General features: G+C 37.1%; 1 long non-coding RNA gene and 1 pseudogene across 1 annotated transcript; both read right to left on the bottom strand.

Moving 5' to 3' along the window:
- Positions 1-268: 268 nt before the first annotated feature.
- LOC110637784 (protein HASTY 1-like) lies at positions 269-20,031 on the bottom strand (annotated as a pseudogene).
- LOC131179886 (uncharacterized) lies at positions 4,395-5,393 on the bottom strand. Its single transcript, XR_009148802.1, has 2 exons — positions 5,118-5,393; positions 4,395-4,806 (listed from the first exon to the last, which is right to left on the bottom strand). It is a non-coding gene; the product is annotated as an uncharacterized LOC131179886 (long non-coding RNA).
- Positions 20,032-20,244: the final 213 nt, after the last annotated feature.

Here is a 20,244-nt window from a genome sequence, read left to right as displayed (position 1 = left end):
CTTAAAAAAAAATACTATCTAAAAAATGTTTATTAAAGACCTTTAAATTTTAATTTTAATTTAATATATTATAATCATAGAAATTTTAAAACAAGCAAAATAAATTTTTAAAATTATATATTTTAACAATATTTAAATTGATGTATGCTCATTCTGTATGGGAATACTCATTAGAGGGGACAAGAAGAGCACTTGATAAATTTTCTTGCAACTTCATACATTCTAATCACAAAGATAGGATAATGAATGCAGTTAAAAGCAAACATAATTTCCAAAATAAGGAGAGGCCTGGAATTGCAATATTCATATAGATTTTGAAATTTGCTCAAGAATGCAAATACAGATGAGCAAGTGGGGTTTTTTAAGCTGCCATGGAAGGGGAAAAACTATTAACAAAAAGATACAATCATGTGAGACAAACTTCCAGTTGCAGCAAAAGCATAGGATAATGGAATATGGCATATAATGTTATTCTACAGACTTCTATAAAGCTGGGGATGTGACAAATCAGTTGCATCAATCTCCATAGAACAATGGCAAATCAAACCTGCCTTGCCTTCTAGCTTACTACCTCTGTGTATTTGTCAAATCAGATTTCTTTTTCTTTTCAATTTGTATCTGTACATCAACTCTGCAGTGATCGTATAAGTTCCTCATGAAATGGCTGCTAACCTCACAGAATCCCCTTCATCAATTCTAGTTTCTGGAACAGTAACTGAGCTTCAAGGTCGAGCTGAATGGAGGCAACAAGCTAGTAAATACACACTATTTTGAATAGGTTATGACTATAGAAATGGCAAATTACTGATTATTGTTTTAACATTCTTCTGATAGAATAGAACATAGATTTTACAGTATGAGAAAAATAGGATGAGAATATATCGGAGCCAAAGGCCCAAGATGAACGTGTTCTCACTAAGAAATAGAATCCAAGAAATCACAGTGATCTTGGAGGGCTTACCTGTAAGGTTTGTGATAATATTCACACTTTTCTGGGCAGCAAGTGCCTTCAACTTGTTTCCAGAAGCTAATAAAAGCAAGCTCTTTAGATGCTGCTTTTGTTCCTTAGGACTAGATGTCTTTGTTAAAGCTTCTTCAAAAGCAAACAGGTCTTGGGGCGTAATACAAGGGAGAGAGAGTAGAAACAGGGGAAGGAAAGACATCCTTTAGTTGACAGTGTTTAGGAACTCCTCAATCAGATGTAGGATTTCAACGATAAAACTTTATCCAGCGCATTAAAATAGCACGGACAGTAATAATTTCCCTGTCTTGGGGCTGGATCTCTATCACGGAGGTACATGAATATTTCTCGACAGAGACCAATCAGATCAGCACTAATAACTGCATTTGACTCAAGCTCCAAGCCCTTGATAATTACATAGAACAGATCTTTTGAAACAAATTCTCGGAGTTCAGCATTATTTGTTGCTATAGTTAAAAGAATAACGGGAGCACAGAAGGAAGAAACTTTTGTCACTGCTTCACTATCTGTCCATGTGAAAGCTTCTATACAAATCTGTAATGCTGGAAAAGCCAGGCCTTTGTGCTTCAGAAGGAAACTGTAAATGAATTAAATTTTAGACAAGCAGGATTTGAGGGGGAAAAATTATGGAAAGGAAGAACTGCTTCCATTAATAAACGGAAAAGTCTAGTCTCATACATGACGCACCCAACCATAGAGTTTGATACAAATGCATCCAGGTCATTCAGAGAAGATGTATCACCCCGGCTGACATGCCCAGATTGTTCATGTAGAAAGAGATAATTCTCATTGATATCAATTAATCTGTACATGGGTATATATATACAATTGATTCCTATAATTGTGTTCTACTAATTAGGAAAAAATCATAAATAAGAAATCCTAAATAGGAATACAGAATACAGAATATACAGAGAAATAATATAGTGATTGACTTTCCATAACATAGTGATTGACTTTCCATAACACTCCCCCTCAAGTTGGAGCATAGATGTTAATCATGCCCAACTTGTTACAAATGTAGTCAATCCTAGCTCCATTCAGAGCTTTTGTGAAAATATCTCCTAATCGCTCTCCGCTTTGATGTGTCCTGTTGAGATGATCTGTTGTTGAATCTTTTCACGAATAAAGTGACAATCAATCTCAATATGTTTGGTCCGCTCATGAAACACCGGATTAGAAGCAATATGAAGAGCAGCTTGATTATCACACCACAATTTCGCAGGCAGAGGTCTTAAAACCGGTCTCATCTAGTAATTGAAGTATCCACATTACCTCACATACTGATTGTGCCATGGCTCTGTATTCGGATTCAGCACTAGATCGAGAAACTACACTCTGCTTCTTGCTTCTCCAAGATACCAAATTTCCTCCAATAAAAACGCAATATCCAGTAGTTGACCTCCTGTCAACCTTAGATCCAGCCCAGTCGGCATCTGAAAAACATTCAACATTCAAATGCCCATGATTGCCATATAGCAAACCTCTTCCTGGAGCGCCCTTCAGATAACACAAGATTTGTTCCAAGGCTTCCCAATGAGCAACAGTTGGGGAAGACATAAACTGACTTACCACACTAACGGCATAAGCAATGTCAGGACGAGTGACTGTAAGGTAGTTCAATTTTCCTACCAATCTCCTGTATCTCTCTGGATCTTCAAACAACTCACTATCCCCTGCTAACAGTTGTAAAGTTGGAGTCATTGGTGCGCTACAAGGCTTAGCACCTAATTTTCCTGTCTGTCAATAGATCGAGGACATATTTTCTTTGAGACAAGAAAATACCCTTCTTACTTCTTATAACTTCGATACCCAAGAAATACTTTAACAATCCCAAGTCTTTGGTCTGAAACTGAGTTTGGAGGAAGGTTTTAAGAGATGAAATACCTGCAGAATCACTCCCAGTGATGACAATGTCATCCACATAGACTACCAAGAGAATTATGCCAGCCTCAGATTGCCTATAAAATACTGAGTGATCACACTTACTCTTTTGCATACCAAATTCCTGTCGCTTCTTTGAATCTCCCAAACCATGCCCTAGGACTTTGTTTCAAGCCATAAAGAGACTTCCGAAACCTACAAACTTTACCCAACTCCCCCTGAGCAACAAACCCAGGTGGTTGCTCCATATATACCTCCTCCTGAAGATCACCATGAAGGAAAGCATTCTTGATATCCAATTGATGCAGGGGCCAATCATATGTAGCTGCTAAAGAGATAAACAAGCGAATAGAAGTAAGTTTAGCTACAGGAGAAAAAGTATCAGAGTAATCAACCCCATATGTCTGAGCATATCCTTTTGCTACAAGGCGTGCTTTTAACCTAGCCACAGAACCATCAGGATTTACCTTTCATCAGAATACCCATTTGCATCCAATAGCTTTCTTACCAGTGGGCAAAGGCAATAGTTCCCATGTACCATTAGCATCTAAAGCCTCCATTTCCTCTTTCATAGCATCACACCAGCCAGGATGAGACAGTGCCTCATTAACAGTATTAGGGATAGGAACAGAGTCTAAAGAAGTAATAAAACACCGAGAACAAGAAGACAATTGATTATAAGAAACAAAAGAAGAGATAGGGTAAGTACATGAACGTTTACCTTTACGAAGAGCAATGGGTAAGTCTAGATCAAAATTATGATCAGTATGAGGTACACGATCGCCCAACGAAGTAGCTGGTGGAGGATCTGAGTCAGGAATCTCCAATCTCCTGGAATAAACATGAACAACGGGAGGTCGAGTAGGTCTAGAGACAGAAGGAACAGGCTGTGGGAGAGGACTAGACATTGGTTGGACAGTATATATTAAGAGATCATCCTCCTCCCCCTGACTCTCATATACAGATGATGGAGGAAAAAATGGAGTGGACTCAAAAAATGTGACATCTGCAGAAACAAGATAACGATTAAGAGTAGGAGAGAAACAACGATACCCTTTTTGGAGCCGGGAGTACCCAAGGAAGACACATTTGAGAGATTTTGGATCCAATTTAGTAACCTGTGGACGAACATCACGCACAAAACAGGTACAACCAAAAATACGGAGTTCAATAGGGAATAAAGATTTTGTAGGAAACAAAGTAGTATAAGGAATATCCCCATTAAGGACAGAAGACGGCATACGATTGATCAAAAAACATGCCGTAGAAACTGCATCAGCCCAAAAGTGTTTAGGTACTTTCATCTGAAAAAGAAGAGCACGAGTTACCTCAAGAAGATGATGATTTTTTCTTTCGGCCACACCATTTTGGGATGGGGTATCCGCACAGGAAGACTGATGAAGAATGCCATTTTGTGTCATATAAGACTGAAATTGTGCTGAAAAATATTCTTTGGCATTATCACTTCTTAATATGCGCACAGAAATATTAAATTGAGTTTTGATTTCATTACAAAAGGCACAAAAGATAGAAAACAACTCAGAACGATTCTTCATTAAATATAACCAGGTAACACGAGAGTAATCATCAACAAAAGTAACAAAATAACGAAATCCAGTTTTAGATATAATAGAACAAGGACACCAAACATCAGAATGAACTAACTCAAAAAGGGATGAAGCCCGTTTATTGACTCTAGACACAGAAGGCAAACGATGATATTTTGCAAACTGACACGACTCACATTCTAGTACTGATAAAGACTGAAATTGAGGACACAGCTTCTTCATGGTAGACAAAGAAGGATGACCCAATCTACAATGAGCTTCAAGAGGTGTTAAGGTACTGGAGCAAACAAGCGACCGCGGTACATGATTTTCCAGAATGTAGAGACCACCTGACTCGCGTCCTCTACCAATAATCTGCTTCGTCGTAAGATCCTGAAACAAACACTGGTCAGGAAAAAAGGAAACAGAATAATTTAAGGTACGAGTAAGTTTACTAACAGAAAGTAGATTAAAAGAGAATTTTGGTAGACACAAAACAGAAGACAAAGAAATTGACGAAGTCGGGTTCGCAGTTCCAGAACCCATGACACAAGAAGTAGAACCATCAGCTAAAGTAACAGTAGAGGAAGTGAGATTAGACTGAAAAGCAGATAGAAGACTAGAATTACCTGTCATGTGATCTGTCGCACCAGAATCAATAACCCATTTGGATGAAGAAGACACAAGGCATGTAGTGGATTTACCTGACTCAGCGATCGCAGTGACAGGGGAACTGGTAGGCTTTAGAGATGCCTGATACTGGGAAAATTGTGCAAAATCCTCTGCAGATACTAAAATAGTTTTCTCAGAGGAAGATACTGTAGAATTCTCTGCTGCCATATTTGCCATCTGTGATTGCTGATTTTTCCTCTGAAGTTGCGGACAATTATATTTTGTATGGCCAGGCTCATGGCAATAATAACAAATGACTCCTCTTGAGTCCTGATTAGAACTAGCCTCTCCATTACGCTGATTACATCTGTTGCAGGTAATTCCTCCTCTACTTCCTCTTCTATTACCCTGTTGTCCATTTGGATTACGGCTAATAAGAGCACTACTGGCAGGCTGTGAAGATTGAGTACTCTCTGTACGAAGGACCCGTGTGAACGTTTCATGCAAAGAGGAAATCTCAGAACTGGAGAGAATCTGAGATTTAGCAGTCTCATACTCTGAAGGAAGGCCTGCAAGAAAACTCATAACAGCTAGTTGCTCCCGTTGGGCCTGCTGAACTTTTACATCAGGACTAAAAGGCAACAATACATTAAGTTCCTCATATACCCGTTTAAAATCCATAAAATAAGCCGTGAGAGACTTATCCTCTTTCTCAAAGACAGAATGCCTTACAAACATCATAAATACGGAGATATTCCCTTTACGAATCTGAGAAAATCTAAGTAATCCATCAATTCCTTAACAAATTCACAGTGATTAATTAAACTAATTACCTCACTATGAATCGAGTTCCGAAGCTGCAAAAACAACCGAGCATCCTCCCTTAGCCAAGTTTGTCGTGTATCATCAGTGGGTGGATCTTTAGTAAGGTGATCATCCTTATCAATGCTACGCAAATAGACCCTATGATCTTACTCCACCTGTAATTCAAACCATTAAGTTTGTGTTCCGTGATCTTAGTCATCACCGGAATCACATCAGAAATAACATTCTTATTGTCTGCCATTTGTTGAGACAAAGAAAACTAACCGAAACGCTAATCCAAAGTGCTTATAGCAGCAAAATAATCCAAAATAACAAATCAAGCAAATACCGAAATAGGATCTGAGAGCCAAATCTCAGAAGTCCTTTAATGGTATACTGGATCAGGTAACAGCACACAGTGGTGGAATGATGGGGTTGAAACGGCCGGTCGGCGGCTAAGGTCTCTCCTGAGCTGGGTAGTGAGAACAAATAGTCACCCTAGATTGATGACCTGCTCTGATACCATGTAGAAAGAGATGATTCTCATTGATATCAATTAATCTGTACATGGGTATATATATACAATTGATTCCTATAATTGTGTTCTACTAATTAGGAAAAAATCATAAATAAGAAATCCTAAATAGGAATACAGAATACAGAATATACAGAGAAATAATATAGTGATTGACTTTCCATAACATAGTGATTGACTTTCCATAATAGTTCTAAAGATGGAAGCCTGATATTTAGTCCTGGTGAAGCTATAGCAGACATCAGTAAGCACGTCTCACGAGTCAGATCTTGAAGGAGTTTATCCTCCATTACTTCCACTTTCAAGTCTGACCCAGCAAGTATGCCATGGACATCTGGAACCTTTGCTTTAGCTTCATGCAAAGACTAGACCAAGAGAAGTTAAGAACTTGCTGCACATGGAGAAATAATGGATAGAGGACCTTTTCCAGTCAGAGCTCCCACATTTCTGAAGGACACGACTTGACCAAATATATCAAAACTGCATGGATAAGCTGCCTTATATGTCTGAACTCCATAGACTGTATATTCTGCATCAGTGCCACATCAATGGAATGAACATCCAAACATTTGGAAAATGGATCTCCAATGGTTATTGATAGGCCCAAGACATTGTATCTGGAATTGTGGCAGATGCATCAGCACTTCACCTGGATTTGTACATGAGCCAGTATTTCTGTTTTTCCCCCTTCCCCCTCTTCCCCCGACACTTTTAGCTAAGTGCTAAATTGTATATACGTATTACATAATACTTGCATGATCATCTGTTACTCTAAGGAATCAATCATATGCTTTTTGTAAAACTGTTCAGTCATGCTACTGCTACCCGGGCTTATCTAAGGTGGTTCAAAGAATAGGACTTTGGTAGAGATCATAGGCCCAGCTCATGTGATCACTTGTGTATATATAGACATATTGAAAGAAAGGGTAAATAAGAACAACACTTATCAGTCTTCTCTCACCAACCACTGAAGCAAAACAGGTCATCCCTTTCTTCCCAAGATTCTATAATTTGTAGCTATCCTAGTGATTGGATGCAGAGGCATGCATACAGACATCAGAGGAGAGATTTTTCAAGCAGTTAAAGGAAAACTAAACATCAGAAATTATTAAATATTAACAAACAAATGAATCTACTTATATGTCTAGGGAAGCTTCAGTTCATAAAAATTTCTTCTTCAGAACTCTAGCCCTAAGACTAAATAAACATTAATTTTTTTTAATTAATCAATTAATGAACAAAAAAAAAGGACAATAAATAACTGTTGATGCAAAGAAGGAATAGCAAAACACATTTTACCTCACCCTATTGTCACTCCTACAACACTATCCTCAAATAAATTCAAGTACTGTTACTCTAGTAGCCAAACACAAGAGAGAGAGAGAGAGAGAGAGAGAGAGAGAAGAAAATAAGGCAGAAAATAAATTCACAGCAAAAACTTAAGTGACCAAGTAAAAAAAACCTGCAGAACACTCGAGCTTACCTGCTGTCTCTGATACCTTTTAACCAATTTCTTATATCAGATTCATTTATTTCTGCAGACCCTTCCTTATACTTGTCAAATTGAGATCCATCTGTGAAAGTTAAAGGACCCTTTGGCAATTTGGGGTTCCCTTCCCCAAGAAGAGCAAATCGCTCAGCATCACTCATGGTCATGGCAGCTTTCAATTCTCCAGGTAATGCTTGAGATATGGATGGAGACCAAAGGGAATGTATGGCACGGAGCAAATGCCAATCAACAAGACAATATTTTCAATAGTAATAGCCTTCTAGTACAGAAAATATGAATGAAAAAAAAATTGAAATAATACAGTTAGTTCTTAAAAGCAACACACATACTTATAAGAGAGGAGGCAGCATCCAGGATAGATGTGACGCCAGATGCAAAGGAGTGCTTGCTGTTGAGCTGTTCTGCAAATTCATATGGCCTTTTCTGGTTCCACTTCTTTTAAGCACCTTCTCAAAGAATGTCACAGTGTGGAAAATCGACAACATAAATGGTGTCTCAGAGCACAAACGAATCAGACCCAGTGGTTCAGACAAAAAATTATTTTGCCATTCTAGCTGTATCCACTGTTGGCTCAAAGGTTCAAGTAACCAGGCCAAAACTTCTTGTTGTTGTTGAATCCTGCATCACATTAAGAAAGTTGCAGCAGTAAGCAAGATATTTGACGCTTGGTAGTTAAAAAAGATAGTCCATCAGTTCACTCTACGCAATAAATTACCCAGCAGCAGAAGCCATTACAAGAAATGCTTTGCCTAGAAGATTATGTTCACTATGATTTAGACAACCTTCTCTTGCATATAGGCCATTGTATCAGCTACATCCTACAATAAAACAGCACAACAAAGTAAAATAGGGATCTTCCCTGAGATTATTAGGCTCTTCAGTCTTTAATTTCAGGCATGAAATTTGAGTATACAGTTTTATGCAATTCAGTTTATTTCTAAAGCACTTCAACTTTTCCTTCTAAAGCATGTATGAGGCACTCAAGCTATAGTTGAAAGGATTCTGCATAAGCTATAGGAAGTCCACATACGTTAATTGATCTCACTGATAATATCCAAGTAGCTCGATTTTCTTTCATTGACAAAGTTAACTAAATTTGCCACACTAGTGGGAGAGAGGATTCGCTAAAAAGAGAGAAGGCAAAAATAAGCCACCTTCATGTGGGGCAGAATGCTTTTTCCAGCTGCTTTGGCTATTCGAATGAATGACGGACAAATCTGCAGCCTTGCATGCCGTGCACTGAAGGATCCTAACAATCACATAGAAGCATATCTAAATTCAATATCCCTTTAAAAGTAATGATCCTTGAAAATTAAGATAAATATTACTAGACACCTTAACCGCAAATGGAAGTGATGTCAGAAGCTCAAATAATTTATCGATAACACTGCCCACGGCATCTGGGAAATACTTCAAAAAGGGACCCAATGCATCTAAGTAGTGCCCAAGGACTTCCACAAGAGCTGGTTCCATCCATTTCAAAGAGAGAAGTTGCTGAAGTAAACCTTCAATTCATAGTAACCAGAATTTTTCAGCTTGCCTTATAGTTTTTTTTTTTTTTTTAATCCAGCAAAATAAATAGAAGTTGCTAAAACCTTCAAATATTCTACAAAATGCAAGGTGAACTTCAGAACTCCCCCCTGCAAATTCATGTGATCCATCAAAAATTGCGCTTACAATGTTTTCAAGAGCCACTTGTGTGCTTTCCATCACAGCTAGTTCCTGAATTTTAGAAATGATGCATACACAAGATAGAGAAATATCAACGGTCAGCAAAAGGTCAAACAGGAATGGCAAAAACTCCATGGATTGAAAATTTAATGAGCAGGCATCTATAAATAAGTTTACTCAAAAGAGTTCATAATACACCTGAACAGGAATTGCTGAAATGGAGAAGCTCTTGATGATTGAAAAAATTGTCTCAGAAACTTTAGCGCTGGCTATAAGGGGTTTAAAAGAAGCAACAAACTTCATCAGCTCGGAGTGCATTAAGAAAGCATGCATCAGTAACAAACCCAAACACAACAAATTAAATAACAATGAAAACAGAAAATAAAGAGAAAATGGGGAAGAATAAAAAAATAAAAAGACAGCTGCAGTACAGTAAATCAAACAATGATATAAATCCTTAAAAAGTTAAAATGTATAATTTGACCACTGACAATAAGAAGGCGAACTAAGATGTTAAATAAGAAAAAGAAGAATCTCAGAATAATTTACCAGCTTAGAACGATACTGGCTAAAGTCTCCCTTGCCTTCAAAATCATCACTCCACAACTCCAATGCCCCAAGAGAAAAGGATGTCCCTACTTTTTTCTCTTTTAAGCATTCGCTGGAAAGTGTTATCCAGAATTGCATTACAAATATCATCACTCATCAGACCTAAAATCTTTGTTTTTTCATTGTCAACCTGTCCAGAACCAAAGCCCACATTATTAACAGCAGAACCACCTCCAGATGAAAGTACAACAACTTTTGGCTTGGACATTAGATCTCTCATTAGCACCTACAAAAAAAAAAAAAAAAAAAAAAAAAGAGAAAAGAAAAGAAAAAAAAAACATTAATAATAGCAAAATATGCTTGCTAGTCTTAGTGAATGTCTTATAACTATAACATCCAAAGAAATCCACCTACCAGCCAAAAGAGAAGGGATTGATAATGGAGAGTGAGCTCATAATGTTGAAAGAAGCCCAACATCTGAAATTATATCAACGAGTTATATTGTGAATGATTCTTCAACACAGCCCTCGCATGAAATCCTGTACTTTCAATCATCCTAACATATGTTACAAAAAAGTGTAACTACCTGTTGCAAATAAAGAGAAAGTATAATGCTATCACCAGAAATGCATTCCAAGTTGGAAGAACCCAGAGACACCATACTCTCACATACATATTCTGCAAACTCAAATTCACTCTCATCTACAACCCCAGCACTTGATCCAGATTTGTATAAAAATTCTCTGGAGACATTCATCAAGATCTGAAAGATATCACTCATTACAGAATCAAATTCAGAAGCAGAGGTGTCAACAGGTCTCTTTCTGCAAATCTCAAATTCACAACAGACAGTAGTCATGAGAATGTGAACTCAACTCGACTCAACTCAACTAAGCCTTTATCCCAAAAATTTGGGGTCGGCTATATGGATTCTCTTTCTCCACTCTAAATGATTTTGGGTTAAATCCTCGGAAATGTATAATGCTTCTAGATCATGTTGTACTACTTTCCTCCAAGTCAGTTTAGGTCTACTTCTTTTTTTCTTTCTATCCTCTAACCTAATGTGTCCTACTTGTCTAACTGGAGCCTCCGTATGTCTACGCTTCACATGACCAAACCACCTCAATCTCCCTTCTCTCAACTTATCCTCAATTGGTACCACTCCTACCTTTTCTTTAATACTCTCATTATGGACTTTATCTAGTCTAGTATGGCCACTCATCCACCTTAATATTCTCATCTCCGCAACTTTTATCTTAGACACATACGACTCCTTCAGTGCCTAACACTCACTATCATATAACATGTAAAATTTTCCTTTCAACTTATTGGGAATCTTGCAATCACATAAAACTCCCATGGCAAGTCTCCACTTCAACCATCCGGCTTTAATCCTATGACTAACATCCTACTCACATCCCCCATCTACTTGAATGACTGAGCCAAGATATTTAAAGTGATTACTTTGGGACAATACCACTCTATCCAAACTAACTCCTTCCCTATCACCAGTTCGGCTTTCACTGAACTTGCAATGCATGTATTCTGTCTTCGTTCTACTTAATTTAAAGCCCTTTGACTTTAGAGTACTTCTCCAAAGCTCTAACTTTCTATTGACTCCTTCTCGCGTCTCATCTATCAGAACTATATCATCAGCAAACGTCATGCACCAAGGGATACTCTTTTGTATATGTTTCGTCAATTTATCTAAAACTAATGTAAAAAAATAAGGGTTTATAACTGAATCTTGGTGTAATCCAACTGAGATAGGAAAATCTTTTGTGTCCGTCCCACTGTGGGCACAATAGTAGTTGCTCCTTCATACATATCTTTCAACGCTTGTATGTACCTAATAGATATCCTCTTTTGTTCTAACACTCTCCATAAGACATCTCTTGGAACACTATCATAAGCCTTCTCCAGATCAATAAAAACCATGTATAGATCTTTCTTCACATCTCTATATTTCTCCATCAAGCTTTTAATGAGAAAGATCGCTTCCATAGTTGAACGACCGGACATGAAGCCAAATTGATTGGGAGAGATAGAAGTATCATGACGTAATCGATGTTCCACAACTCTCTCACAATTCTCTCCGAGAATTTTATAGTATAGCTCACGAGTTTAATTCCTCTATAATTTGAGCAATTCTGTATGTCTCCCTTATTCTTAAAAATAGGTACTAAAATACTCATTCTCCATTCATCAGGGCATTTTCTTTGAATTTAGAATCTTATTAAATAATTTAGTTAATCATGTCACTCTCATATCTAGGAGAGTAGTACAACATGACCTAGAAGCATTACACATTTCTGAGGATTTAACCCAAAATCGTTTAGAGTGGAGAAAGCGAATCCATATAGCCGACCCCAAATTTTTGGGATAAAGGCTTAGTTGAGTTGAGTTGAGTTTATGCCACTCTCATATCTCTCAAACACTTCCACACTTCAATTGGTATTCCATCGGGTCTATAGGCTTTACCTACTTTCATTCTCTCAAGTGTTTCCTTTACTTCTAAAGATCTAATCTTTCTAGTATAATTCACATTCTTTTCTATTGCTCTGTAGCCTATATTCACGCTATTACCATTTTGACTATTATTAAAGAGATCAACAAAATAACTTTTCAAAGGCCTACGCTCTTGCTTGACTAACTGCCTTTTTTGCCTCTATTTTTGCTATCTTGTACTATCGGGGGAAAAAGTTGATCGTAACTACTTGAGACATCAAATAAACCATTGGCATACCTTGGGGAGACAAGTCCGAAAAACTCACAAGCATGAAGTTGAAAGTCAAAAGAAGAAAGTAAAAAACCACACCTGTATAAGGGGGAGAGAAAAGAGGTTGAAGAAATTAAGATATCAAACCAGACTGTGATGGAGAAGGTGAAAAATAATCCACACTAAGATTTTAAATCAACGGCTATGAGTTATCATACCCATGAATTATGCCATATTTAGCTAGATCAGATGAAGGAGCCCACTCTGTATATGCATTAACAACATTCAGAGTGGCTGTTTCTGTGGCAGCATGCTGTTTCGCAGAGTCCAGTTGTTGCCTACCTACTTCATGCAATGCAGCACTAAAATGTCTTTCTAGTAACTACATCAAGAATGAAGACATTATAATTATGTAGAGAAAGAGAGAGTGTGCTGTAGCAAAGATAAAGATGGAAGCATACAATGTAAAGTAGAGGCAAAATTTCAGGCAAGGATTGAGTAAGCCCCCATAACAAAAGCCAACGCCAGTCTCCTGAAAAGACATTCAATGCCAAGATAAGATATCATGCAGCAACATAAGTGCAATAGAAAATTAAAGTCACTGCATACAACTTTAAGACCAAAACACAATTAAATAGTAGGTAGAAAGAAGAGAAAATTAAAAACAAACGAAGAAAGAAAAGTAGAAGAATAGTAAGACATGAACTTTAAACTTGCAAATTCAAACTTTCAATCAACTCATTAATCCACTTTTGAGGTTCTGAAAAAGTAATATTCCACAATCTACCAAGTTTCCAAAGTTCAAAATATTCAATTTCCTTGACACATATTTCAGTAATCAGTACACATACACAAACAACAAAGTTACATTCTAAATCTTCGTTGTGAACCGTAATATCTTCAAGAAGCCATCTCAGCATCATTGCAACCAACTCAGCCTAATACAACTCAACTAAGCTTTTATCCCAAAAATTTGGGGTCGGCTATATGGATTCGCTTTCTCCACTCTAAACGATTTTGAGTTAAATCCTCAGAAATGTGTAATACTTCTAGGTCATGTTGTACTACTTTCTTCCAAGTCAGCTTAGGTCTACCTCTTTTTTTCTTTCTATCCTCTAACCTAATATGCTCTACTTGTCAAACTGGAGTCTCCATATGTCTATGCTTCACATGACCAAACCACCTCAATCTCCCTTCCCTCAACTTATCTTCAATTGGCACCACTCCTACATTTTCTCTAATACTCTCATTACGGACTTTATCTAGTCTAGTATGGCCACTCATCCACCTTAACATTCTCATCTCTGCAACTCTTATTTTAGACGCATACGACTCTTTCAGTGCCCAACACTCACTACCATATAACATAGCACGTCGTATGGCTGTACGGTAAAATTTTCCTTTCAACTTATTGGGAATCTTACGATCACATAAAACTCCCGTGGCACGTCTCCACTTCAACCATCCGGCGTTAATCCTATGACTAACATCCTCCTCATATCCCCCATCTACTTGAAGGACTGAGCCTAGATATTTAAAGTGATTACTTTGGGACAGTACCACTCCATTCAAGCTAACTCCTTCCCTATCACCAGTTTGGCCTTCACTAAACTTGCAACGCATGTATTCTGTCTTCGTTCTACTTAACTTAAAACCCTTTGACTCTAGAGTACTTCTCCAAAGCTCTAGCTTTCATTGACTCTTTCTCGTGTCTCATCTATCAGAACAATATCATCCGCAAACATCATGCACCAAGGAATACTCTCTTGTATATGTTTCGTCAATTCATCTAAAACTAATGTAAAAAGGTAAGGGCTTATGGCTGATCCTTGGTGTAATCCAATTGAGACCGGAAAATCTCTTATGTCCCCTCCCACTGTGGGCACAATAGTAGTTGCTCCTTCATACATATCTTTCAACACTTGTATGTACCTAATAGATACCCTCTTTTGTTCTAACACATTCCATAAGACATCTCTTGGAACACTATCATAAGCCTTCTCCAAATCAATAAAAACCATGTGTAGATCTTTCTTCACATCTCTATATTTCTCCATCAAGCTTCTAATGAGAAAGATCGCTTCCATAGTTGAACGACCGGACATGAAACCAAATTGTTTTGGAGAGATAGAAGTATCATGACGTAGTCGATGCTCCACAACTCTCTCCCACAACTTCATAGTATGACTCATGAGTTTAATTCCCCTATAATTTGACCAACTCTGTATGTTTCCCTTATTTTTAAAAATAGGTACTAAAATACTCATCCTCCATTCATTAGGCATTTTCTTTGAGTTTAGAATCTTATTAAATAATTTAGTTAACCATGCCACTCATATATCTCCCAAACACTTCCACACTTCAATTGGTATTTCATCGGATCCACAGGCTTTATCCACTTTCATTCTCTTAAGTGCTTCCTTTACTTCTAAGGATCTAATCCTTCTAGTATAATTCAAATTCTTTTCTATTGTTTTATAGTCTATATTCACGCTATTACCATTTTGACTATTATTAAAGAGATCATTAAAATAATTTCTCCATCTTTCTTTAATGTCCTCATCTTTCACCAAAACTTTTCCTTCTTTATCCTTAATGCACCTAACTTGATTAAGATCTTGACATTTCATTTCTCTCCTCCTTGCTAATCTATAAATATCTTTCTCCCCTTCTTTAGTTCTAAGTTTCTCATATAATTTTTCAAAGGCCTGTGCTCTTACTTGACTAACTGCCTTTTTTGCCTCTTTCTTTGCTATCTTGTACTGTTTATATGCCTCATTATTATCACATTTAAGTAATTTCTTATACCATTCTCTTTTTCTTTTCACTGCCTTTTGTACTTCCTCATTCCACCACCATCTCTCTTTTAAGGGTGGTCCATGTTCTTTAGACTCTCCAAGTACTTTTCTAGCTACTTCTCTAATCTTTGATGTCATCTGTATCCACATATCATTGGCCTCCATACCCAGCTTCCAAACTTCGGACTCGAGAAGCTCATTTTGGAACTTCACTTGCTTTACTCCTTTGAACTCTCATCACTTTGTTCGAGCTACACTATTTCTTCTAACCTTACTTAAATTGTTCCTAAACTTGACATCCAAGACCACCAACCAATGTTGACTTGTTAAAGTCTCTCCTGGAATGACCTTGCAATCCTTGCATAGAACTCTATTTGTCTTCCTGGTTAAGAGGAAGTCGATTTGGCTTCTATGTTGTCCACTTTTGAAAGTCACTAAATGTGACTCTCTTTTTATAAAGTAGGTATTTGCTAGTATTAGGTCGTATGCCATAGCAAAATTCAGGATGTTTTTTCCCTCCTCATTTCGACTGCCAAAACCAAAACCTCCATAAATATTCTCATAACCTTGTCTATCACTTCCTACATGTCCATTCAGATCTCCACCAATGAAAATATTCTCTTCATTCGGTATGCTTTGCATTAAATCATCCATATCTTCCCAAAACTTTTATTTACTCTCATTGTCTAATCCTATTTGTGGGGTATAAGCACTAACTATATTTATTGTTTCTCCTTCTAGTACTAGCTTTACTAGTATAATTCTATCTCCTACTTTTTTCACAGCTATTACTGCGTCTTTCAATGTCCTGTCTATGATTATGCCCACTCCGTTCTTGTTTCTCTCCTTTCCGGTAAACCACAGTTTGTACCCTGAATTACCCCCTTCCTTACTTTTCTCCCCTATTCATTTAGTCTCCTGAATGCAAGCAATATTCACCCTTCTCCTTTCCAAGGTATCCACAAGCTCCATTAATTTTCCTGTAAGTGATCCAACATTCCAAGTACCAAATCTGATCATCCTCCTATCCTGCTCCTTCCTAATTGGTCTCCTTCTATGATATCTTCTATTGTTTTCTATGTCTATCTTGTGTTCTGTTCTACTATCTGTTCTACTATCTGTCCTACGGACTAACTTCTTTACCCACACCCGTCCATGATGTGGGAACCCTTGCTCACTTAACACCACACCCGGGCGCCGGCATGGCGCGTCGCTTTCGGTTAACGCCCTACACCCTTGCATATTTCTCACTACACCCGGGCTCCAATGTAGCGCGTCGTTAGTAGAGGACGCCCCAACGTTTATATTATTTGAATCCATATCATAAGGTGTGACGAAATTTTTACGCTGGTTGTTACCTAACGCAACTCTCCTCCTTTATCCGAGCTTGGGACCGACTAAGCGCAAACTATTTAGACAGAGTTCAACTTAGCCTAATACAAGGGAAAAAAAAAATCAGCAGAACCTTCCAATACCTGCTTTAGAATGAAGCATAGTCAAGCAATGCAATATCTACAAGCAAGAAATATGAATACTGTACAGGAAAATGCATACTTGAACAGGACCCTGTCCACATAAGGAAACCAGAGAAGGAAGCAGCTCTTGCCACAGTTCTATGCCTTCTCTTCTAACAATCTGTATAAGAGCACAAACATGAGTTCTGGACTGCTAATAAGACACAGCTTACACAGCATTCAAGAGGAAAGTGCTTAGAAGCTCAGCAACAACGGCAGCTGTCTGGCTTTTTAGAGCCTATTCTTCAGAAGAATTTGCAATCTCAGACATCAATTCAACACCAACATTAGCAAAATTCCTGCGTTCCATTAGGCTTAATTCCTCCCTCCGCAACCAGACCAAATACTGCAGAAAATAAATATGCTTATGCTATCTAATGTGATCAAACTCCAAGCAACCTAAGACCTATCAATTAATGATTTTATAAATATTTCATTGTCTTTCACTGGAACCATCCAAGCCTGTTACAAAATATACATATTAGGTAATTGACTAACTGCTAATATTAATTGCTTCTGAGCTGCTGGTACCATTCAAAAAGTTCAAGACTCAAAAGGAATATCAATGTCCCCATGAAATTCACTGTCAAGATAAAATCACATCATCAATCAAATTGGATCTACTATTCAATTCAATCAGGGTAGTCTATTCATAAATTCAAACTCAAAAAAACACATGGGGACAACTTTGAGATGTGCCTGAGAGGAAGTTTGTTTATTTTATTTTTTCCCTTTTCACAGAAAGTAAAAAAATGTACAATTAATGCCTCAAAGAACACCATTGTGTGGCAAACAAAGAATGCATGAAACACACTAGAAGTGACCAAATACAGAAGGGTCAGATCTTTATAATTTTGTCCCACTGGAAGTATGCCCCAGCCCCAATGCCTGATTTGTGCATTTGGAACAAGGAAATTAGAAAATTTGAAAGGAGAATCATTTCAAGATCTTGGAGATGGTTCTTTCTAAAGAATTTCTCCTCACATTCAAGCAGAGGGTGTTTTAGGATCTCTTGATTAGACTATCAACAGGATATATTTTTGAAGGAGAATCAAAAAAATCTCCACCAAAAAAAGACAAGAGTAGTAGTATACGAGTGTAAACCTGCAGCATTTTGTAAGCCTGCAACCGGATTTCAGAAGACCAATCCTTTTTGACAAGAAGGAATGATGCATTTGCCAAAACTCGTACATCTCCGGTTTTGATCTGCAGATGAACATTTGTTTTCATTGTAGTTCTTGCTAATACCAGAAACGCACGCATGTGCCTGACAGCTAATTGAAAATTAGTGACGCACGCATGTGCCTGAAAGCTAATTGAAAATTTTCTCCAACAAGTTAGAAAAAAAAAAAAAAAAATCTTCATCACTATCTTAACCAGGGAAGAAATAATTCACATTATTCAATGAATCAATCACAAATGCCCACTTCCAAGTAAACAAATCACTATCCTCTCTCAATTTTATCTGTTTAACCAAAAGCCAACTCTCATAATCAAGCAATTGCTAAGAGCATGAAACTCAATCAACTTGCAATCACTTTCAAAATTAACGTTCAATTAAAAGAGACTCGAAAAGGGCATGCAACTTGAGAATGGTAGTATCAACACTTATGTAATGCACAGAGTATTAATAGCATGGATGCATGAGATCACCTCTAAATATCCAATTACTACGATCCTTCTTTTAACATCTAAACCTCTATTTGATGTCTGATACAATCACTCATCAGGTTTATAAATATCTGACCCAGAGCACTAGAAAACATAAAGCCTCACAAAATTTACCATTTTCCTGACATTCACAGATAATTAAAATAGCATGAACTAAGCTACCAACTCCAATAAGCTCAGTTTACTCTCCAACACAGTGACTATTGAAATTATAAATATCCAACCTGAAACAATAGAAAGAACAAACCTTTTTTTTATATTCACTAGTTAAATTCAACAACATGAACATCACAAAAAGCCAATCGGCAATACCCCTTTCACAAAAGGCCAAAAAGCAATCAAGTTCAAATCGTTCCAGACAATCAAAATCTAAATACATTTGACAGTAGTGCCAAAATAAAGTTACAAGTATTAACACCCCTTGAAGCAAAATAACAATTGCAACAATCTAACCGTTAGTTACTACCCTTTTAGTACAATCCCAAAACTCAATCAGTTTACTAATTATTGCTATTAAAATTTACTACTTCCAATCAATTCGATCAACGTACACAATCAAAATTCAAACTTTTTGGTCAAGATATTGAGAAAGTGGAAAGAAATATAATAATTAAATAAAAACAAAAGCATTAGCAGGTATGCATCCATCCATCTGAGCGGGAAAGAGAGAGAGCACGGATTCGAGGAAAGAGACAGCGAGTGGAGTTCCAGTCAAGAGCTGCAACAATGGCCCGAGCCACATTATTTGCTATGTTATTGCCCCTAGTCTCTTCCATTTCCAACAATAAAGAGACTTCAGCAGCTTTTGTTGGATTCCGGAAAGGGACAGGGAGAGAAAGAAGTTGAAAGATTAAAAGGGTTGGGTTTGATTTCTGCAAAACAGAGCTGATAGATTCTGGAAAAGAGACAGAAAGGGAGATGTGGAGAAGAAGGAAACTGGCAGTGGTTTTGTTTTGAGCGTTTAAACTGTGCTGTGGGGGGTTTTATGTTGCATGTATTTAAACCTGTGCACTGTCTGATTCTGGCTTTATGTTTTTCTTTTCCTTTTAATATGTATTTTCCGAAGGCAAACTTCGAGAGAAGGAGAATTATTCCCTTTTTTTATCTAAGAAGGAGAATTTTTCTAAATATATATATATGTATATTTTTAATGGTTAGACTATTAGAAGAAAATTTATTGATTATTTTAGGAAATAAACTCTAACGGAAGGTCACATAAGGATGATCCTCCCATCCATCCTGATTCCTGAGTTCCTCCTTTTTTAAAAGAAAAAACAGTCACAAGAAAAATGAAATAATGGCCTGCAAGCTTTTTCTTTCATAAAAATATTAAAGTTCAACAATATTAAAAAAAATGGTCAAATTTAATTTAATATTTATTTTTAATAACTTTTAATTAATATATTTAATATATTACTTAACAAGTCAACTCAATTAGCAATGCCTCA

The sequence above is a fragment of the Hevea brasiliensis genome, chromosome 5 (genome assembly GCF_030052815.1).
Source record: "Hevea brasiliensis isolate MT/VB/25A 57/8 chromosome 5, ASM3005281v1, whole genome shotgun sequence".
Classification (NCBI taxonomy): domain Eukaryota; kingdom Viridiplantae; phylum Streptophyta; class Magnoliopsida; order Malpighiales; family Euphorbiaceae; genus Hevea; species Hevea brasiliensis.
The sequence above is the reverse complement of the archived record's forward strand: the minus strand, read 5'-3'. Positions and strand labels throughout refer to the sequence as shown.